Below are 25,281 nucleotides of genomic sequence, written 5' to 3' on the forward strand. Positions count from 1 at the left end.
ATGCACCCAAATAAAATTTAGAAACATGGACAACCTTGTTTTTTTTCCCCATAAATTACATTTATTTCACAGTATGACCATAACATAAAAACATAAACAACCAACCTAGAAGTAAAGCAGTCCTAATATCAAATGGGTCTGCACATAACGTACATACAAGCATTTACTCTAGAAGTCCAAAGCTGTTTCTACCTCTCTACTTCTCACTCATAAGTGTATATAAAAAAAGGACATTTGTATTACCTTATTAAATGTATGCATCATCTTTCATGTCAAATTCTTACATTTGATCAATAAATTCAGTTAAAATAATAAGACACTGTAGGGCTATTACCCATCAAATTAAAAAAAATGTGCACTGCATTTACAACTGCAATAAATAATGTTATGAGATTGATGTTTTAAATAAATGTTTGAATATAAATAAAATGCAATCCTTAAACATTAAACTAAACCGCCAATAGGTGGCGGCAAGTGACCGTCTTAATTATTGAGTCATTCATACAAAAGATTCGTTCAAAACGCTGAATCATTCAAAACACCCTGCTGCTGTAGCTTTCCTCTGGAACTATTTTAGTCGGTGAAATAGAACAAAAACAGTTAATATGGTTTGTGTCTAAAATGTAAGTAACTTAATAATAAATATGAACTACGCTACTTGTTTATTGAACAATAAATTCAATGTAACATTTTCAATCGTGATAATATTCAGCAAAACAGCTCCCTTAGTTGTGTTATGTTAAACTAAATCATATGTTATTAATAAAAAAAAAACAATTAGAATTTTTACCTCAGTACATTTCTTCTGTGAGTGTTCTGTGTGCACTCATTTGTTTAGATTTCTCCACGAATTTAACGTTAGACGGGTGCTACCGCTTACATTTGCTAGCAGTTCAATACTAAGTTAATGAAGAAAAAAGTACAGTATTTACAGATTAAACTGACCTGCACTTGAAGCCCTGAACAGGTCAGTAATTTTGCAACATTTTGCTGCTTCTTCTTGGAGTGCTTTCTTTTTTTTTTTGTCCTTTCCCTCTCTGCTCCACCTGGCCATTTTCTCTCCATCATCGGGGGCTGCTCGCATTTTCTGTTTAACCGTTTGTCTGAGGCGTAAAGTCAAATCGTAGCCTTGCCAGTCAAGACTAACAGATTCATGATTTTTTATTTTTTTTTATTGTTATTAATATTAATAATAATTTTATTGAATGACGAGTTCAAAAATGATCACTGGTAAAGGTAGTAATATAAAATAATAATAATCAAAAAAAAAAAACAAAATTAAAAAAAATAAAAACCACTGGCTGGCAGCAGGCCAACTTAATCGCCAGGCGAGCGGGAATTATCCCGGTGCTCCCGATGGCCAGTCCGGGCCTGGTGACAACTCAGAAACAATCACAAAGTTAAATGTTAAGCTTAATATAACAAATCAAATAGCTTTTAACTGTTTTTGATAAAATGGCAAGTGACTTTCTAGTACTAAATTAGCAATTTAGCATGATTACTCAAGGATAAGGTGCTGGAGTGATGGCTGCTGGAAATGGGGCCTGTCTAGATTTGAACAAAATTCCTTTTTTTAAATAGTGATGGTGCTGTTTTTTATATCAGTAATGTCCTATGTGTGTGTGTGTCTATATATATATATATATATATACATACACACACAATATAACAAATATAACAAATCATACTAGATTGTTTCTTTGATTTGCATAACATTTGTTGTGTATCATCTAGATATGCTTATGTCCAAATAATATTACAAATACTTTCTATTGATTTAATCTTTTAGAACATATGCACCTATGATGACCAATTCGATTCTATCTTGTGCAATGTCCAAATATCACAAAACTAGTACACAGAAAGTTATATAAATGTGCCTTAATGTCTTAAAGTCCACAATGAGCACGGCTTAAGAATGTAGAAAACAAAAAATACTCCAAAATATGTTAAGTAAATAAAAAATAAAAAAGTCTTTGATTTGTTCACTCTCAATTCTGAAGTGCTGGGTTACCTGATGTTTAGCACATCCTGTGTGTGTTTGACATTCTCAGGGAGTAAATATTAATTGTCATGGCACAATAACAAAGAGATGAAGAGGATATCATCTTTTTTTATTTGTCTTTACAATGTAGGAGAAGAGGAAACAGCAAACAGCATGGGGACAGTCGCTATCAAAGCTTTAGTGCTCAGAGCTGCTGATCCATACCACGCAGCATCCCTGCTGTCACTCCACAATGCTTCCTGTACTGCGTGTAAACCACTGAAGTTAGTACAATACACTGCATACAGTTAGCATCCTTTTACGAGACACGGCACAGTTAGCACTGAAGAAAGGAAGCATTTGCCACAGCTCACAAATCCCCTATCTGTCTACCTATCTCACCATCTGTCAATCTGGCTGTTTGCCCATCTGTCTGTCATTCCATCTGTCTGTCAATCTATCAATCTATCTGGCTATCAGTCCATCTGTCTGCCTTTCTGCCCACCTATTCATGTGGGTGTTCCCTCCAGGCACTTTCAACATAGTGGACTTGAAGAAAGTAACGTCTTGTTGAAATATTTTTCATTTTTAAATGGTCTTCTAACGATTTCTGAATATGATATCATTTGGGTGAACTATTCTTTACTTTGATGGCTGGGAATATAATTTGTTGAACATAATTGGCCACTTTTATGCATTAACACATTACTAATATTAATTTAATGAGACATTGTTGATGCACTTGCAGAGTTATTTAAGTGCACTTTATATCTCATATGAGACCTTGGTATTATGTGCAGAACTCAGGGACTCTGTCGTTTGTGAGCGCAACAGGCCCTGTCACTCGTAACGTCTGCCTTGAACGGCTCCCAAATGTACTTGTTTGAATTATTTTAATCAGTTTCAATGTCATTCCACTGGAGACGTGATGTCACTGTCTCTGATAAGCTTTCAGATATGCCCAATATGATGAGCAGCCGAACAATGTCACTTCTGTCACAAACCACTCCGTATCAACAATACACTTTAATCAGAATATACAGTATTACTCCCCTCCTCCAGTATTACTCCTCTAATTTAGAAAGTGAGAAATATATATAATAATTACATTTATTGGGGAAGACTTTTTTATGCACAGTGTCTATTGATTTTTGAATGACATTAAGCTATGTCCTCTGTCCTTGGCTAATTCATGGACTGTACAATCTCAAACTCATGTGGAATTGTTGGGATTCAGTATGGAATGTATAAACAAAGTTCTAAGCATATGTTGGTAGTCTTACACCAACTTGCCCTGTTCTGTTGGCTGCTTAGTTATTAATGTTAATGTCTAACATATATCAGTAGAGCTTGTTTTGATAGATTATGCCTTAAGGGGCCATATTAATCAGAGATGTTGTTAGGTGGAAAGTGCACATGCTCTGACATGTTTAGTGGTGCTTGTGTGGGTCTTCAAGTGTCCATTTCCATACAAAAGGCAAATAGGCCTAAAAAAACAAAATAAATAAATAAATACATACATAAAAAATCTAATAAAAATTAGTAAATATCACTTTTTATTTGTACTTATATTTTATATATTTGTAATTTATAAAAATTTAAGGGACAATTAATTTATTTTTCTTTGAAAAATAAATATTAGAATGTTAAATATTTAAAAAAAAATTCCTGTGCTTGATTAATAATCCATATATTTATTTTTAATTATTCAAAAAGTGACAAAATATGATGTAGTCTATAATTTTGCTCCAAACTGTTTAAAATGTAATTTCCACAACAGAATGAATGGTGATTTGAGATGCAGTAGAATTTACATTTGGTCATGATGGATTAAAGAAATACAAATTGTGTGTATATAGGATACTGTAACGTAGTCAATGGAAAGGAGGCGAGAACTGGCTTGACAATGTAAATAATATTTTAATAATAAACAGAAACATAAGACACAAACACACACACGACGGACATGTCCGTAAACTATCTCTCTCTCTCCCGCACAATCCTCCGCAGTCGGCCTTTATCCCTCTCGGAGGCTTGATTAGCCTGATAAGGGACCGGGTGTGTATGATCACGAACCGGCCCCGCCCTCCGCCCTGCCACATTCCTCCCTCGTTCTCTCAGGCAGGGTCATCCCCGTCTACCTGGACGAGGGAGGGGACAAGGGGAGGGAAACTGAAATAATTAAATAGGGGGGGTACTTCCTGTAACAGTGTAGTACCCCCCCAAAAACACACTGTAAAATTTAAATGAGAGTGAATAGGCCAATGTGGAGCGGCAGTGAGAGAGAGAGAGGAGAGAGACACTTACTCGCCAGTTCTCTGATACGCCGTAGCTTGTTCCTCGGCCACTCCTCCACTCTCAAACGGACAACAGCCACGCCTCTCCAGGCGGATCGGAGGCAGTCCTCCAGCTCCTGGCAGACGGAACGTCCCGCCGTGTTCTCGGGGAACAGAAGGGGTCTCCCCCACCCCTGGCAGCGGTTCTCCCGCTCCAGGCGGTCGGCAGCGAGCCCCTCCCCACTCACGGTCTCAGACCCCGCCGTGTTTCAGCGGCTGGTAGGTGACTCCTCCACCCCTGGCAGCGGCCCTGACAGCTCCAGACAGTCAGTTAGGAGCCCCTTCTCCCCTTGCAGTCGGCGGCCGTCGTCCTCTTCCAGGCGGCCGGGCTCCTTGTCCCCTGCAGATGGCCGCGGCTGCTCCGTTGGGGTGGACGGTAGTAGCGAGAACTCTACTACAGCGTATCCCTCCTCCTTCCCGGATTTCGGCACCAGTGTAACGTAGTCAATGGAAAGGAGGAGGCAAGAACCGGCTTGACAATGTAAATAATATTTTAATAATACACTGAAACAAAAGACACAAACACACACACACACATGACGCACATGTCCTTAAACTCTCTCTCCCGCACAATCCTCCGCAGTCGGCCTTTATCCCTCTCAGAGGCTTGATTAGCCTGATAAGGCACTGGTTGTGTATGATCACGACCCGGCCCCGCCCTCCGCCCTGCCACAGATACATAAAGTGTTTGCTATGAAATTAGCAAGACAAAGGTGTCTGGAATTTTATGACCAAAATGTTAACTTCCACCATGTTATTTCCATGACAGAATAAATGGTTATTAAAAATGCAGTGGAAATGACATATGGAGAAAAAAAAAGACAGAAATCTTCTGTGATGCATGTATATCAACTGCTGAACATTTAATACACTAGTGAGTTTGATAAGTGTGTATAAGTGTGTGTGGTGAAGGGGGGAGGCGTGGTCAATCACCGGCATGTGAATGGAGAGTGAGATTGGGATATGAGAACTGTGAGGGTCATCACCTGTCATTGATTGTCTCTAACAGATATTTGTCATTGGAGTGAGAGTGGAGACTGATTTAAATGCGAGCCAGAGGCCAGTATGGGAGCGGGAACTGCACAAACCCACACCCAGAGACTGTGTTGTTTTGAGTTTGCTAAAAAGCAAGTTTTGAGTTTTAAAAATTAAAAACGAGTTGGATTTCGCTGTCTACTACTTCATCCTCCTCCTCCTACGAGCCTCCTCCTCCCACGAGCCTTGTTACATTGGTGCCGAAACCCAGGAATTGAAGAGGAAGAATGCTGCCATGGATGCCTCACCTTTGAAGGAAGTATTCAAGACCCTCGCCAGCATCCACCTGTCAAAGCACCAGGCGCTCCTTGAGCTGCACGCAGAGCAGGAGCAGAGGTTCATCACGCTTCTCCAGGCCCAATCAGAGTAAGCCAAACCTCCATCCATCAATGCCTGATTCAAGACGAGGTTTTGGGTGCTAGTCACAGGGTGAAGGTCAGGTGTGTACATGGTGATTTCCACGATTACCCTGTAGTGACTTTTACGATTCAATTCCGGGGACAAAAGCATAGTGTCGAGGCTGCGGTTAGTCCCAGCCTCACCCATCCACTAAATTTGGGTATGAATTGGCCAGCATTTACCACTTTATTGAGGGAAATTTGTGCAGATGGGTCCTGTAAGAATCTCGGTGTAGGGTTTGCAATTCGCTGGATAGGGAGGCGGAGCCGGGGCCATCTACGTCACCTCCGCTCGCCTACAGGAATTTACACAGGGAGATAAAGTTATTGTAGTGCTACTCACATCAAGCTCTAAATTACTCACAAATTGTAAAGGGCCCTTTGAGGTCACATGGCGAGTTGGGAAACTTGATTATAAGGTTAGATGAATTGATAGGGGTGGGATGCAGCAAATATACCACCTCAACCTCTTTAAACCATGGAGGGAGGTGGGCCCTGTGGCTTTGACGATGGTGATTCCGGAGAGGGAGGAGCTCTGAATGGAGGTGAACTTAAAAGCCGATCGAGTGTGGATAACAGAAAAATCCATGCGGTGCCCAATTTGACACATATCCAATGCCTTGTATTGACAAACTGCTTGATCGATTGGGCGCGGCTCACTTTTACTCGACACTGGATTTTACAAAGGGTTATTGGCAGATCCTTTTAATGCCAATGTCCTGTGAAAAAGCGACCTTCTCCACACCGTTTAGCTTACACCAGTTTGTGACACTTCCATTCGGTTTGTTTGGGGCTACAGCTATGTTCTAGCACCTTATGGACAGAGTCCTCTGACCACACTCTGCTTATGCAGCATCTGAGGGATGCGACGGGTGGGACTCACGGAAAACCCCAAGAAGTGTGCAATTGGACAGGTGGAGGTATGGTATCTGGGGTTCAACTTTGGTCACTGGCAGGTGCGTTCCCAAATTGTTAAGACCGCAATGATTGCGGACTGTCCGAGACCCAAGACCAAAAAGGAAGTTAGACAGTTCCTAGGGCTGGTGGGGTACTATAGAATGTTTGTGTCTAATTATTCAGACGTCACCATCCACTGACTGATCTCACTAGAAAAGGAGCCCCAGACCCGGTCCAGTGGTCGGAGCCATGCCAACAGGCTTTTATGCAGGTGAAAGGTGCGCTTTGTGGTGGGCCATTGCTACATTCTCCTGATTTTGCTGATTTACAGACCGACGTGTCGGGCAGGGGGTTGGGAGCTGTGTTGTCCCAGGTGGTTGAGGAGGAGGAGCGCCCTGTGCTGCTTTTGGCAAGAGACGAGGTACAGCACCAATGAGAAAGAGTGTCTGAGGGGCCTGAGTCAGGCGCCAGCTTGTGAATGGAGAGCGAGAAGTAATTAGTTGAAAACCCATACAATCAACATGTAGAACCTGTATGGGAAACACAATAAAGAACATCATGGTAACATGAAATATAGGATACTAGCATAATATTTAATCATAGGGGGTTGATTGAAAACTAAAGGTGAGTTGATGTACTGTAAAGGTTGGATTTAAAAAAAACAAATTTAAGAGCAGCAGTCATTTGCCACAATAATCTGGGTTTTATGACATCATAAAGATCACAATAAGAAAGTAAATAAAATAAGAATAAAGATGCAAGAAAGAAAAGAAGTAGGAGTACAGAGAAGAAAGAAATCCAGATGGAAGATATCTGTTGTCCCTGGAGGGTACAGAAAGACACAGTGGGGAATTTGGAGAATGGAACCTTCATAAGCCTCTCTCGTTTTCTCCTCTCTTCCTGTCCTGTCGCCCCAAAGCTTCATGACAAACACTCACCTTAAGTGCTGAATCACGGGTCCCGTGGGCCTCTGCATAAGGCGCTGATGAATTTTCACCATGAGAAAGCAGGGGTTATCTCCGAGGTCAAGCCGACCAAGCCACATTCATCACAGCTCTCTTCCAAAACAACTGGCCAAAATTGGAAATCTGAGATTCTATGAGTGAAACGAGAGACTGAAAGATGAAGAGAGAGTGGGGGTGCAGAAACAAACTTGCATCTAATGCAGAAAATGCTGAGACAGACACATACAGATACTATCATGTTTACTCTACATGCAAGCAGCTGTACCACAGGCTGTTTTCTCTGTTTACGGTATTCTCAAACATCTATTTGGATCCCTATAAATACATACATTTTGCACATTATGTGTTTCTTTGCTTGTGGATGTGTCTACTCATGTATTTAAATCTAATGTGTGTACTTTTCTCTCAATGTTAAAATACTTTCTCCTATACCATTCCCAGCAAAATCAACAGGAAATCAAAATTCACCCTATTTCTGTTCTAAACTGCACATTATTGGTATTATTTTGCATTCTTCAGAGCTTTTATCAAAATATAGTAACTTGCTCTGACACTGAAACATATTTTCCTTTGCAAATGATGTCACAAATACCTCTTACTTTTTAACCACTCTCATCCAACCACCTGTGTAAGGTATGGCGGAGGATCAGTGGCCTTAACAGATTCACGAACAAACAAGAACTTACTGTTAAAAACTCCCCTAATTACTGAAATAGCGCCAACCAGTCTCCACAAGCACAATAAATGTATTGACAAAGAGACAATGAACTATTGACAGAGAACCGCATGTGACATCCGCATGCTCACCACGTGCTTATCGTGTGGACAGGAAGGGGGAAACTTTGAACGCAACAATGTGTGTGTGTGTGTTTTTCAGTTAAACACAGAACTGCATATTGCTAATGAAATACGTGTAATCCCTGTATGTTGTGTATTTCTGAGGTATATCAAACTCGTTAGAACTGTTTCGTTGTGTGTTTTAAACTCTGAGGCCTCATATTTAATAGCCTCAGAGTGTATATTCCCTTTTAAGTGTACTAAACACACGTTTCTTGGTATCAAATTAAACCTTACGATTTGTCCGAGCTGAATTCGAATATAAGATCTCTGTAGAATGATATTACGCGATGTTTTACTATCTTTTGAGTCATTCAGCCCAAAATCTCTTACTGTCATAAACATGCAAATGAGCCTTGACAAAGGAACTCTCTCATGCCCAGAGTAAGGGAGACTTTTACGACCTCCAAAGGAATGTTCAGAGAAGTGCTGACCCTCACTTCATTCTCTTACTGAGAAAGAGAAATGAACCCTGTTAATCCTATATATATATATATACTATATATCCATGTGATAAATTCATTGACATGTATCTAATGTTCCATCTCATAATTTTCCTAAATGTTGTTTGATCTGTGTTTTCTTTCAAACTCTAATGGGTTAATGTTTCAGACTTTGCATACTATGGTTAACCGAAATCATATGTGTGGCATATTTGGTCTCTATAACTTGGTATTTTGAAGATCGAAATGACTGTGTACATGATATGTCGATAACAACAACATATTAGTATTACAAGTATATTTCCTAGTTTCTTTCTTGCTCATGCAATGAGAAATGTGAGAACAAAGAGCAATAAACCAAATTCCTGCCTGGAACCCAAACCCTTCTCATTGGTCGAGCCAATGAGAGGTGGGACATGTTTTCTAAGGTTATAAATGCTCTTAGCTCTTATCTCTTAGCTCTCTCTTAGCCCTCTCTTAGCTCTCTTATGCTCCTCTTGCTTCCTGCCTCTCTTGCCCTCTGAGCCTTGTGCTCTCTCACTCTCTTGCTGAATGATGCTGAACTAGAAGGCCCCAAGGACTCCCAAGCATGCGCCAGGCTACGGCCTTGTCCTTCCATTCACCAAAGATCAATCTGACTCCCACTGGTTCTCTCTTTCATCAAGACAACATCATCAAAGATCAACTGGAGCCTCAACAAATTGCATCAGGACAGTTTAATTCAAATGGGACATGCAAGTATCAAACTTAGTCTCATTATTTGATACATTAAGTATCCTCACCCCTTTCTAAAAGGGCGTGTCAGAACTAATATGATGGTTTGCTCAGGCTGTTGATCTGCTGAACTTCAAACAATGCTATAACTTCTTGCCTTCCTGTATTCTGCTTCAGCCCTCTTTCCCTTGGTAAACTGTATGCATGTATGTATATGTATGTTAGAGTAGTTTAAATGTTTAGTCTAGTTAATAAAGTCTTGTTCATGTCACATGTAAAGTTGTCTGTGTCTCAAGCTCATATCTAAAGTCACTAATCATAGATTTTGACTACTTGCTCTTAATACGTAGTAAGAAAGACATTTCCCATGCCCGGAAATGTACCTTTCTATTAATTAATTAATTAATAACCAATATTGAGTGTTCACGGGATGAACCGAGCATTTGGTTGTAATGTTAATGTAGCTACCTCAAGTTAACCCGATTAACTGATCCAAATATTCATGATCGATTATAACAAGTTATGATTGATTATTAATATTTCATAGAGCTGATTCGCTACATAATGGTGGAGAATGATGCGGGCATGATTAAACAAAGGTTATGAGCTTGAACCACTGTCAACCTAAAAGTGTGCATTGAATAATTCCGGTCAGAATAGGACATGACATGCTGAAACGGCATTTGCTTCACTAGTTGCTGGCTTGTTTGGATGCGGATAAAGTGATGGCTTGAATTGACATCTCTACTGTAATTGAAAGAGTCTTAACACATTTAAGCATATTTTCAAAAGGTATCAGTGTACGAGTAATATGATTTTAGCGGAGAAACCCTAATTTCAGTATTAAAGTGTAAGTCTGTTTTGATGAAGGAATCTCAGCTCAGCGGCATGTAAACTGTACCAGAATTGATTGCTTAACCTGTTTCTGATGAAGAAATCTCAGTACAGTGTTATATAAATGTAGATTTGGGCGATGCTCCCCTTTTCACAGTATAAAGGCCTTACAAATTATAGTTAGATTGATGTCCTTCATCTAAACTTTATCTGTGCATCTAAAAGGCTTAGCTTCCTGGTGATCAAAACTGTGTTTCACTCACTGAAACTCTGAAGTGCATTGGTTCCCATGACAACGACTTGTCACAGGAAGTGCTCACTCCAGATAGCACATGTGTTTCCTTCCGACGCCATTTTGTAAACAAACCAGCCTAGGTGGCTAAGCTAACCCAACTTAGCAGCCCCTTAGCTTAGGCTAAGCTAACTAATAGCTTCAACAGTTAGCTGCTAGCATAATTTACATGAAGCCTTTATCTACAGCTTGTGTGCATGCAGAGTGAAGTGATCTAAACCATTTTCCTTTAACCCCATTTCTGGTTTCTGAATTCTCACTTTCTCTTTCCTTAACTTTAATTCTTCTCATCTAACTTCACCTGCACCTTTCAGGTGCATCCCTTACTGAACGCTGTTCAGCTAAATTTGCAGTTACTTTGTTAATTAAATCTAAAAACTTAATTACATGTAAACTGTTTAGATAGAGAATAATTTTTATAGTTATTGGGAACTTTCAATGGCACGTTGACTAAACTTTATAGAGGGACAAACACATTGTGTGGTCTTGAACACGCAACAGCTGTGACCAACTATAGAATGATGCCCAAAGCAAATCTAATTGTTGATCATAAGTGCTATTGATTATTCCCAATACAAGGTTATTCTGCTATTTTAATCACTTCTTCAAGTCTTTTTATTATTTTTACTAATAATAGAAGTCAGCTATTCATTTTCCCATTTAACCCTCTTGGTCTAGTGTAGTTTATTTCCCCATAAAACTGCAAAAGTAACTAGACATACTTTTCTTCTCGATTTTGTGTTTATTTGCAACAAGTTGCTTAAATTTTATGAGCCAGCTACACTAGTAATCTAGACGATTTCTATGGCATAATTTTGAGCACCACTAATAGACACAATCTAATAGGAAAGCTCTTTTCTTCCTCTTTCTTTCTCCTCTTCATGTGTTCAAAGATCAAGCCTGTTGTATGCTATCAGTAAGTGCTGATAAATAATTTGACCCAAAGAAACATCTTAAGTCATTTATTAAATCTAGGCTTACGCTCTTTTAGCAAAGCCACTCAGATCCACACAAATCTGAGCATCCTGCTATTTGCAGCTAAGATAGTAATAATCAGGAACACATTTCAATTGTTAACCACACCTAGCAAAACCTAGCTGTACATTATACACCTTGCTGTCTCACTTTGCCTTTAGCTCCAAATTCTGTTTGATCTTGCATTAGTCTCTTGCCCTTACTCTCACCAGAAGTGTGCCAAAATGTTGCAGATGCTTAGCCTAACTGCCCAGATGGCAGGCCAAAAGGACTGGCTAGGTGTTTTGAGGAACACCCTTTTATCCATGGCTGCTGACGACCTTCAGCAACAGAACAAAAAGCAACTGGAAAACGAGGGAAAAGAACTAATGACAGACGACTCAAACCAGAGGTATGAGCACAAATATCTGACTGAGGTTATCGTCCTGGCCCACAACCTCACAGGTTTGAAACAGGAGGTAAACAACCTCCAACGCCAGATCACTGAGTCCCAAACGGAGCTGACACATGCTAAAAACCGCATAGACCAGCTAGAGATGGAGGCTCAGGACAGACACAAGGACCCTGGCAGAAGGGAGTCACAGGAGGTAATCCACAGACTTCAAACGGCTCTGACAGCTGCTAAACAACAAGAGCAGTTGGAAAAGACAGCCAGAGAGCACCTGGAAAAGGTACTCTTTCACAAAGATTCACTGTTAAAAACAGCAAATTCTGAACTCTTGGACAAAGATGCCAGAATCATGGCCTGTGAAGGTCAACTGAATGTGTCCAGAGCTGGAGTTAAAGTGCTGACTCAGCAGCTGGACAACACCAAAGATGAACTTGACATGGTCCAACGAGAACTGAGACACTCTTACCTGCTGCAAAAGGAACCACAGCAGGAGAGACATCTCACTCCCCACTTGCAATCAGCAGAGAAACCTCCCCAGCCAAGCACAGAGTTACAAAGGGGAGACAAACCCCTCTGCTTAACACGTCATCGGACAGTTTCCTTAAAGCTTCTGCAGCCGCGGAAGGAAAAGGATTGATTCAGACGAATCTTGAAACGACACGTGTAGCGACACTCAAAGACCTCAACCGAATGGCCAGACATATCCCTGCATTTACACCAGAGCTTGCAGGAGACCACGACGTCCACGCTTACCTGCGAGACATTGACTTTCACCTGCAGTCTTTGATGAGTGTGAACCATCAAGATAGACTCCATCTGATCTGGATCACGTCCAGCCCAGAGTTGCGACGCTTTCTGGCTCGACAGCCAGAAAACATCCAGTCTAACTACCAGCAGCTGAAACAAGCCATCATAAGGGAATTCTCAGAGTCTAACAACGGACTGATCGCTGCCCTAGACACCAAACAGGGTCGGCATGAAACTCCCTATGTTTACTACCACAGACTCAGACGAGCTTACTTCGGAGCTCGCAACAAACCTGGGATGGAGGAGGACACCAGCTTCAAGAGCCTTTTCCTCCGAAACCTCCATCCTATGGTAAGTCACCATTTAGGCATTATGGCCTGCCCCCACACAATGCCTATCCAACAACTGCGTGACCTGACACAGAAGGCCTTTAACAAACACAAGGCCTCCTCAAAAAGAGTTTGTAAGACCCCAGTGATTCTGAACTGCAAAATCCAGAATCCAAAGCTGGTACCAGAAGGCACCCAGCATTGCCACAATGCAAGAGCCTTCAACGAAACGCTACTAGCCAGCAGAGGGCAGAACCGTCACCATGGCCATAGATCTAGACACAAGACCAACCGCTGGGAGAAGCCATGGAAAAGAACATCCTCACCCAGCAAACACCACAGGACGTCCCACAGCAGTCTACAACAACATCCTCCTGTACACCTTTCAAACAGGTGCCAAACAGAGGCTGCACAAAGACAGCTAGAAACGCCTGTTTCTGAGTTACAAGAGCTGCTAGCACTAGCAAAAGAGCTCCTGGAACAGAACTCCCCTGAGGAGTACTGGGAAGAACAAACCTCTGACTCTTGCCCAACACCACTCAGGCAAGCTCAAGTCAGCACTGCTGCCAGAGCAGAGTAACACTGCAGACTTCAGACACCTGGTGACTGGGTGCCGAACCAAGGGCTGAACGGCCACCTGCTGCCCTTTTGCTACCAGTACTAGGTCAGTCTGAAACTCTCTCCACACTACACAATGCCCATAACCACTCCCTGCAGCCACAAACAAGCACCTGCCTCAAACGAACTGACTTCATAATGACAGGTGACACACTGTCAAGGCACCTGCTGCCTCTGCACCTGCTGCAGAGACCTGGATGTGGCTACTGTCTACATCACCCACCGTGGAACAACCACCTGCTACAAAACCCTCATGATTCACCTGCCATCCGCCATTGTGATGATTGTCGTCCGATGATGTCTCCAACAGGGACACCACCTGGCGAAAAGGGGGACTGTAAGGTATGGCGGAGGATCAGTGGCCTTAACAGATTCACGAACAAACAAGAACTTACTGTTAAAAACTCCCCTAATTACTGAAATAGCGCCAACCAGTCTCCACAAGCACAATAAATGTATTGACAAAGAGACAATGAACTATTGACAGAGAACCGCATGTGACATCCGCATGCTCACCACGTGCTTATCGTGTGGACAGGAAGGGGGAAACTTTGAACGTAACAATGTGTGTGTGTGTGTTTTTCAGTTAAACACAGAACTGCATATTGCTAATGAAATACGTGTAATCCCTGTATGTTGTGTATTTCTGAGGTATATCAAACTCGTTAGAACTGTTTCGTTGTGTGTTTTAAACTCTGAGGCCTCATATTTAATAGCCTCAGAGTGTATATTCCCTTTTAAGTGTACTAAACACACGTTTCTTGGTATCAAATTAAACCTTACGATTTGTCCGAGCTGAATTCGAATATAAGATCTCTGTAGAATGATATTACGCGATGTTTTACTATCTTTTGAGTCATTCAGCCCAAAATCTCTTACTGTCATAAACATGCAAATGAGCCTTGACAAAGGAACTCTCTCATGCCCAGAGTAAGGGAGACTTTTACGACCTCCAAAGGAATGTTCAGAGAAGTGCTGACCCTCACTTCATTCTCTTACTGAGAAAGAGAAATGAACCCTGTTAATCCTATATATATCTATATATATATATACTATATATCCATGTGATAAATTCATTGACATGTATCTAATGTTCCATCTCATAATTTTCCTTAAATGTTGTTTGATCTATGTTTTCTTTCAAACTCTAATGGGTTAATGTTTCAGACTTTGCATACTATGGTTAACCGAAATCATATGTGTGGCATATTTGGTCTCTATAACTTGGTATTTTGAAGATCGAAATGACTGTGTACATGATATGTCGATAACAACAACATATTAGTATTACAAGTATATTTCCTAGTTTCTTTCTTGCTCATGCAATGAGAAATGTGAGAACAAAGAGCAATAAACCAAATTCCCGCCTGGAACCCAAACCCTTCTCATTGGTCGAGCCAATGAGAGGTGGGACATGTTTTCTAAGGTTATAAATGCTCTTAGCTCTTATCTCTTAGCTCTCTCTTAGCCCTCTCTTAGCTCTCTTATGCTCCTCTTGCTTCCTGCCTCTCTTGCCCTCTGAGCCTTGTGCTCTCTCACTCTCTTGCTGAATGATGCTGAAGGACTCCCAAGCACGCGCCAGGCTACGGCCTTGTCCTTCCATTCACCAAAGATCAATCTGACCCCCACTGGTTCTCTCTTTCATCAAGACAACATCATCAAAGATCAACTGGAGCCTCAACAATTGCATCAGGACAGTTTAATTCAAATGGGACATGCAAGTATCAAACTTAGTCTCATTATTTGATACATTAAGTATCCTCACCCCTTTCTAAAAAGGGCGTGTCAGAACTAATATGATGGTATGCTCAGGCTGTTGATCTGCTGAACTTCAAACAATGCTATAACTTCTTGCCTTCCTGTATTCTGCTTCAACCCTCTTTCCCTTGGTAAACTGTATGCATGTATGTATATGTATGTTAGAGTAGTTTAAATGTTTAGTCTAGTTAATAAAGTCTTGTTCATGTCACATGTAAAGTTGTCTGTGTCTCAAGCTCATATCTAAAGTCACTAATCATAGATTTTGACTACTTGCTCTTAATACTTAGTAAGAAAGACATTTCCCATGCCCCGAAATGTACCTTTCTATTAATTAATTAATTAATAACCAATATTGAGTGTTCACGGATGAACCGAGCATTTGGTTGTAATGTTAATGTAGCTACCTCAAGTTAACCCAATTAACTGATCCAAATATTCATGATCGATTATAACAAGTTATGATTGATTATTAATATTTCATAGAGCTGATTCGCTACACCTGGTTACATTCTGTTGTCTTGCATCCACTTTTTATGATCTAATCAATTCTGGTCAAATAATATAAAGTCCGGCCCTAAAATATTTTCTCGTTTAACATTCTTGTTTGCCTACAAACACATTAAGCTATTATATGTGTTGCACGTGACATTGCACATTGACTTTAAATTAATCTCTCGGGTTTAAAACATGTTAAGCTTAATCGACAGCATTTGTAGCATAATGTTGATTAACATAAAAAATATATATATTTCAAATTGTCGCTCATTTTCTAAATAAAATGAAATTTCAAGAAAAACCTTTACAGCGAGGCACTTACAATGGAAGGGAATGTGGCCAATGTTTGGAGGGTTTTAAGACAGAAATGTGAAGCTTATAATGTTATGAAAACACACAATAATCATTGTGTTAAAACTTGTTTATTGTTTGGGCTGTACACTTGTTTAAATCATCGTTTTTACGGTTGTTTTAGGGTTTACGCAGTTACGATGTCATGGCAACTAAGTTGTAAAATTGGATATAACTTTGCACAGAAAATGTTAGTGAATGATTTTATAATATTAAAATCATCTTAGCATGCACAATGATTATGTCTTGACTTTTCAAACAGTGAGTTTTTTAACGGTTACAGATTAGCCCCATTCACTTCCACTGTAAGTGCCTCACTATAACTCAGATTTTCACTTTTTTTTAAAGAAGTCGAAAACAAGTTGAAATTAATTGTTGTGGTAATCATCATTATGTCACAAATGCTGTCTCATGAGCTTAACTTGTATTGAATCTGGATTATTCCACCCAAAAATGAAATTTTGTGCTGATTTACTCACCCTTGTGTCATTCCAAACTCTTACGACTTTCTTTTTGTCTGTGGAACACTAAAAAAGATGTTTCTAAGAATGTTCATGCTGCTCTTATACATGAAAAACGTCTCATGTTTAACCCTTGTTCCCTGAAAAAAGCGGAATGAGATGCTGCGCTTTTGCTAAGCGCTTTTGGGAACAATCTTGCATTGAGACCAGCTGTGAATATGTGTGTAACACGTCAATGAACATTGACCAGAATTTATAGCCTCGGCTGGTGATGATCATTAGATGTACCTGTGGCCAGGCTATAAAATAGAGGTGTCACCAGCGTGTCGTCAGATATCTTTTTCTGAAGAGCAGTCCTGGGACATCCCAGTTCGGCAAAGAAGCGCAGCATCTCGTTCTGCTTTTTTCGGGGAACAAGGGTTACACATGTTACCCGAGACGTTCCCTTTACAAAAAGCTTCACTATGATGCTGCGCTTTTGCTAAGAGCTTTTGGGAACGCAATACCCACGCTGCCGCACTGGGGCTGTCCGGACCCCTACAGTTGTGAGGTGTGCTCACAAAAACGCGAGAGGTCTCAGACATGAGCTTGAGATGTCGACATACATAAACATCTAAACCATAAAACTTGATGAATGTGTGCGGAGAGGACCAGCCTGCCGCATCACAAACTTGTCCAGACATGAGCTTGAGACGTCGACTCAAGGACGTAAGAGTCCAGAGTAGCAGAAACATCTAACCCAGGGGTGCCCAATACGTCGATCGCGATCTACCAGTCGATCGCAAAGGCAATGCTGGTAGATCGCACAAAATTTAAATGTACTTTCGTAAAATTTTTATAAAAATAAATATAATGTCTTTCCATCTTTTAATTTCTGTCTGACTTGCACTTGACGAGTAAATATTGACCAGGCGATGTTTTGTTTCAGTTGCCATGACAACTAGGATTGCGCATACGCGCCTTCCAAGGACTTCTGAGAACAGAGCGCGAAATTGCGATACTACTGCCTCCGGGCAGAACTGAATGGAATCAGACAGTTTTGCCTAATCCTGGCAGTAGCATCGCAATTTCGCGCTCTGTTCTCAGAAGTCCTTGGAAGGCATGTAGCCTATGCGCAAACCTAGTTGTCATGGCAACTGAATAAACAAAACCTCGCCTGGTCAATATTTACTCGTCATCAGAATAAGGAAAATGCCCTGGCTATTGTAATCTATTGTGCTGTAGGTGTTTTGGGTTTAGTTTTAAAACTGAATGATATCAACATTGAACATTATTATATATTTTTTTATTAATTAGAAGATGAATTCCATTTAGGGATACATGCAGTAGTCCCAACAAGCATTTTCTTATTTTAAATGAAACTGTGTTTTTTAGTTGGTAGATCTTATTGAGTTGGTCATTTAAAAGTAGATCATCACACAAAAAAGTGTGGGCACCCCTGATCTAACCCATAAAGTTCGATGAACGTGTGCGGAGAGGACCAGCCTGCCACATCACGAACTTGTTCAGGCATGAGCTTGAGATGTCGACTCAAGGGTGTAAGAGCCTGAAGTAGCATGAACATCCAAACTATAAAATCTGATGAATGTGTGCGGAGAGGACCAGCCTGCCGCGTCACAAACTTGTTCAGGCATGAGCTTGAGATGTCGACTCAAGGACGTAAGAGCCCGGAGTAGCATGAACATCCAAACTATAAAATCTGATGAATGTGTGCGGAGAGGACCAGTCTGCCACATCACAAACCTGCTGCAGAGGGACCCCTCTAGCCAAGGCTTTAGAGGTGGCGACCCCTCTGGTGTAGTGAGCCCTGACACCTACTGGCGAAGCTTGACCACGCGCCTCATAGGCCAGGGCAATAGCATCCCTCACCCAATGTGACATAGTCTGCTTGGTAGCGGCCACCCCCCTGTTGCGGCCCCCATAGCAGACAAATAATTGCCCTGACTTACGCCACTGGCTAGTGCGGTGGACATAAGTCTGAAGGGCACGGACTGGGCAGAGTCCGTGAAGTCTTTCCTGCTCCGGCGTTAAAAACGGCGGGGAGCGGAAGGCTTCCAGAGTGACAGGATGTAGTGTCGAAAAGGGCACCTTAGGAAGGTAGTCAGGATGAGGATGCAAAATAGCTTTGGCAATACCTGGGGCAAATTCTAAACAGGCCGGCAAAACAGACAGAGCCTGTAGATCCCCGATCCTCTTAAGAGAGGTAATCACCATAAGAAAAATCTTGGACGACCAATTAAGACCGCACCCCAACCCGTCAGAGAGGCGTCTGTCGTTAGCATCCTGTGGCGACATGACACACCGAGAGTGGGACCCAAGGTAAGAAACCGGGGTCTGAACCACAAAGAAAGGGAACGAAGCGCTCAGTGCGTAACCCTTATTTGGAAGAACCCGATATTGGAATATCATTTTTTTATCTTACTTAACACTTTTATTGTAACTAACATGTTGACATGTACTTGCACAACAAAATAGTTAATGATCTGTTAATTTACATTAAAATAGTATTTAATTATGTTAAAAGAGGTATTTAAATAACAATTTCAAGATCTGGCAGTTAATTCCTTCTTAAGATCTGTTTGAAGAACAAATATGACCTGACATCCTCAACTAACAAATAGGTTTTGATTTGCTTTACTTTGAAAAAAAAATAAAAATAAATATGAAGTAGGATTATTGTTTATAAAAACTGAGAAAGAATATTTAGATCTTCTAAAGTCTGTATCTTTGTCAGTATCAACACACATAAGAGAACAATGGCATTCTGATATAGAACTAATGTCTAATGCCTTTTTACAGAAAATAAATGTAGCCTAAAACTGAAAAAGAGCATTATGTCTGTTTTTTATTATCCTCCCATTCAATGAGGACAAAATGTGACTTCCTTATCCTATACACATTCATTTTCACACTGGAGCCAAATACTTGTTCAGATAATAATCATTAGAAATGGTGAACAAGCTGATTTTATGATGTTCAGGATTGAGAATGATGTAAAACTAAATATGCAAAGGCAACTTACAATTCAGATGATCATTTTACGAGCACTAGCTAAAAGAATGGAGAATAAAAGCTAATTTTCATATGTATTTTATTTGAAGGTTCGGTTTTCATGATCGTTTTGCCTCTTGTGAAAAAAGGTTGTGCATATGAGCTAACATCACTTCTGTAACAGCTTTTATTTCATGCTGTTGCACGTGTTGAGTGTTGTTAAACTCACCACTGAGTTTTGCTCAGAGGGCATTCGTATGTTTACCACGATTTCATCAAATTCATTTAGACAGTCAGATAAAAATGATTGGCGGGACACATCAAATCACTGACTTACATTAAATAAAGACATTACATCATACCAGGAGACTGTGAGAAGTGTTCTTATGCAATAAAAACTGCTGGTACTCTGTGGAGTAAATTATAGACGTGCAGGTACTACATACCGCCCCACTTCAAGCACTGTAACAGACAGAAATTTAAGTTGCTATTTGCTAAAATTCACCCTCTCCACCATAGATCTCAAATAATTTTAAATGCTTCAGATTGGCCAATGATGCTATCAGTTCTCGCATGTATGTTTGAATATGTAGAAGCATAAATTGGAGCTATGAGAGTAACAATTCATTAAAAGCAGTGTACAGCCTTTATGAATGAGACAGCAAATCTAATCCTTCCTCTGTTCCAAGTTCTGCCCGGTTGTGCTGCCTCCGCGTGTCTGTGTTTGTCTTTTCTAAGCCTCCTGGATGAAGACGCACCTCAGCAAGCTTAACAGACATAGTCAGCTCACAAGCACTTAATCAGATTTGCAGTTGTGACCTGCGTCATCTCTTTCAAAAAGGAAGTGGTCCTTTCCTTAATTATTGTTGAGTTACACACCGTATTGCTGGGAAAACTGTACATTTTTTATCACACGGACATTGTACACAGCTGGCAAAGGTCAGGCAATATACTGCAGCTTGGTCCAGTGTCTTCCTTTTCTCTCAAACAACATGCAAAGTGTCCTTCAAGTGCACCTCAATCAAATCATTCCCCTGCACCAATATGAGCACCTCAGTCCCACAGAGACCGTCGGTATTTTGGAATTTAATCTGTTTTTGCCAAAGTGCATTTTTCTTTTTCTTTTTATGAGGCTTTAAGAAGTAATTGCTGATAGCGATGTTTATTTGCATGCACTGTCTGTGTTGTTTTAGCAGCTAATTCACACACAAAAAAGTTGCAAATCAGGAAATAGGAAAAACAGGGCCAGTAACACTTTACAACATGGTTCCATTAGATAATATTAGATAACAACATTAGTTAACAAGAAATAATTATTATTTTACAGCATTTATTAATTTTAGTTAATTTCAATTTTGCAGGAAAATAATTTCACTGCCTATGCCTTGTGTATATGTGTGTCATAATAAAACGACTTTTTACTTATTCATTTAGTTAACATTACATAATGCACTATGAACTTGAACAAACAAATGTGAACAAACAATGAACAATGGTATTTATATTAACTAACATTAAAACAATTTTTAAAAATGCTGTAAAATGTGTATTATTAATTGTTTGTTTTATGTAACTTTATTAAATATTAATTTATTTTGTTCTAACTGGTAACGTTTTGAAAGGAGGCTGTGGAACTTGTGGATGAAAAACGACCCAAAATGAAAAACATTTCGTTTTTATTCTCTGCTCTATTGTTTGTAATTTATTATCACCCCACAACCTCTTTCATGGTAAAGCAGCGAGCCCTTGTTTTAAATAATTTTTTTTGCATCAAGTTTATGATCTAAATCATTTTAAGTTCACCACAAGCTCTTAGCTAACAAAAATTTACAGCATCCTTTCTATTAAGTTTTTACTTAAATATTAATTAGCAAGCTTTTTGTATTTTAGCGATTTTGCAGCAAGCTCTTTGAATTATTCCTTATGATACCACTGCAAGCTTTTATTTAGTCCATGATTACACTACAATCATGACTACCTTATATTACAAGTTATAGCGATTTTGCAGCAGCCTCCCTTATATTTCAGGATTGCCGTAAACTCTTATGCAAAGTTATGTTGCAGCAAACTTTATGATCTAGGCCTAAATCAATTTCTTGCAGCTCTTGTTTAATGTCATGTTCTCAGCAACTTGTCATTTCTCAACTTAAGAGAAACAAAACTGGTGTGTTTCCGTTTCAGCCATAGACCGTAAACACGGGAACACACACTGCTTGCTTTGCTTCACACTCATTCTCATAAATTCTAGTCAATTTCATTGACGTGTTGCACACATATTCACAGCTGGTCACTCCTAAAGACGTTCCCAAAGCGCTAAATCAACGCAGAATCAAAGTGTAGCTTTTTGATAGGGAACTGCATTTGCATGCCCCGCCCCGGACATAAGGGTATAAAGGGAGCGGGCGAGCAAATGGAGCCGAACGGTTGTGTGATCAGCGAGCTGTGTGACACATGACTGCTTCACCCACCTCTGCAAGAGAGCTGTCTGTTGGATCTGACAGTGTATTCCAGCGGCTTTCTCCTCTCTGCACGCCGTGCAGACTCTGCCCCTGGGCGCTTCGACAGCACTTCTTTTATACAAGAGTTGACTTCTCTGAAAGAGTTTATTCTCTTCTAAAAGAGTTTGATTCTGGTAACAGAGCAACATACACAAGAAAGCGTTGAACATCTTTTTAAAGATGCCCTTCTGCCGCTGTGTAGATCCTGGATGCCGTCGCTTTCTCTCCACTTCTGACGGTCATAAAAGCTGTTTCGTGTGCCTGGGCTGCGAACACACGCAGACAGCGTTTTATGAATGGTTTATGTTCTCAGTGAACATAGCCATGGCAACATTGCGGTCGAGGCTTTCTTTTCTCATGAGAGAAAGCCACTTCAGCCGCCCCCCGCGTCATTCCTTCTTCCCACGGTATTAAGGACGACCCGGCTGGCATTGAAGGCAGTTTCAGGGATGACGATGGGCTCGGTTTCGCCGGCATCTGATGCTGCCACCTGCCGGGACTGTCCGGCACTCCCCTCCAAGGCCTGTAGGACAACGTTGTCACTGACTTCGAAAGCCTACAGCGCCACTGGATAGGCCAGCTCCGCCTTGCATGCCATGGCTCTCCTGCAAGTACACCAAGCAAAGGCACTCAAAAGATCTGCACATGGGTAGTCCTGCAGGAACTGCGCTCTGCCACCAACCTCACTCTCAGAGCTACGAAGGTCACAGCGCAAGCACTATTACCTGCTCCCCCCACCATGAGGCCCCACCCGGTACGTCCAAATGATCGTCCCGTTAGTGCCCCTCGCACAGAGCTGAGACGCATGGATTGCGGTTTCCAGCCCATCGCGATGGCTGGCCAGGATCATCCATGCTAGGTTCTACAACCTCAGGTTTGAGTCGGTCTCGTCCTGTGTTTTGACAGGTCTGAGCCGGTAGAACTCGGTAATACGGAACAACCGAACGGGTGTTCTGCTTGCACCTTGCGCCCTTCACCAAACTGATCCAGTGCGCCTTCTGTCGCAGGTGAGCTAGCAAGCTCTCACTTCCTGGATGCGCTTCCTCCCAAGCCCTCCCAAGCTCTCACTTCCTGGATGCTCTTCCTCCCAAGTCCTCCCAAGCCCTCTGGCCGCAGAGAAATTCGCCGCCAGGCCCACTACGAGTCGAGTGCTCCATGTTGGGCTTGGTCTCCAAGCAACTCCCTGTGAGGTATTTTCCGTGGTACGGTCCCCCCAATGGCAGGACCCACGTCTCCCTTGGGCAGTCCTCGCTGCCCCCCAGTCGCCGTGTCTGTAGCAACTCCTCCCTTGTCAGGCAGGTTCTACCACAGCACCATGTCCACAGGTGGCTTGACAACCCCTGTGTATTAATCAAAAGTTACCTCCCGCCAGTTTGGGCAGGTCGTGGTCTCCGCAGGGCCTTTTCCCCCTGAAAGAATAGGAACGGGAAAGGACGCCTTCCGTGACGCATCTATAGCATTAAGATAGCCCCGGCTGGCTCCCATGCAAGTCATCTCACCTGTTTCCGTACGGGTACGGGGAACCTAAGAGCGGTATATGACAGCTTTTAATGGGGGCGTTGGGGAGGGTTACGTGCAGCCGACCCAGCTGCTTCTAGCACACAACAGCCTGCTTGCACCTGGCTCGGCAGCCATGTAACATGGGGTAGTGCATGCCGTTTTTAAGTGGGACCTCTTGTGTCACTACAATCGACACAACGTCGAGTGAGTAACAGAAGGGGAACGTCATGGTTACTGTTGTAACCTCCATTCCCCGATGGAAGGAATGAGTCATTGTGTTCCCCTTGTGTCACTACAATCGACACAACGTCTCGTTCCTTCCATCAGGGAATGGAGGTTACAACAGGAACCATAATGTTTTTTTCTGGTGTGTATGACTTTCACCAGAACACATTTGAAGAAATATAGAAAAATATCTTGGCTAAGTAGGTCCTTAAAATCTAAGTGAATGGAGATTTCTCAATTGAAGCTCAAAAAATCACAGACAGTCAACATAAACGTCATCCATACAACTCCAGCGTATAAATTAATGTCTTCTAAAGCAGTACGATCACTTTTGGTCCGAATAAAGATCAATATTTATGTAATTGTTTACTTTAAACCACGTGTGACGTTTTACCATTGCTATGATACAGAAATAATTTCACATTCTCCACTCTTTGACATCCAGGATAAGCACACACCACTGTGAGTATGTGATATAAATATAGATCTAAACCAAATCCAACCAAGCTACTGTACAGAGTTCCTTCTTCTCTCTTGTAAACAGCACTGCTCTTGCGGCTGTTTGGCACATTTGTCAGTTCTCGTGTGTTTCAAATGCCAGTGCGATAATGTCACACACTCATAATGCTTTTGACATGAAGCATGATATAGAGTTTAAAAAAATACTTCAATACTTATCTTTTCTGCACCTAAAGCGATCATGTCGATTCAGAACACATTTGGAGTCCATTCACTTGCATTTTAAGGAGCTACTGAGCTAAGATATTTTTCTAGTTTTCTTCAAATGTGTTCTGGTGAATAAAGAGTCATTCACACCTTGGATATCATAAGAGTGAGTAAATAATGTGTGAATTTATGATTTTGGGTGAACTATCCTTTTAAGGAGACAAAAAAGTACTCATTTTTTTTTTTCTTCCCCCAGTGGAACAAAACATACTTATGTAAGAATACAGTACACAATAGGTACCTCTATACATTAATTATTCCATGTGTTTAGAATGAACCTTTCCAACGTATCTTTTGACTTTAGCTTTCATAAAAGACACTATTATATTAGTGTATTTATGAAAGCTAAACTCAAAAACACCACTGTATATATATATATATATATATATATATATATATATATATATATATATATATATATATTAGAGCTGTCAATCGATTCAAATTTTTAATCAAATTAATTACATGGTGTCTCGAA

This window comes from Xyrauchen texanus, chromosome 13 (genome assembly GCF_025860055.1).
Source record: "Xyrauchen texanus isolate HMW12.3.18 chromosome 13, RBS_HiC_50CHRs, whole genome shotgun sequence".
Taxonomy (NCBI): Eukaryota; Metazoa; Chordata; class Actinopteri; order Cypriniformes; family Catostomidae; genus Xyrauchen; species Xyrauchen texanus.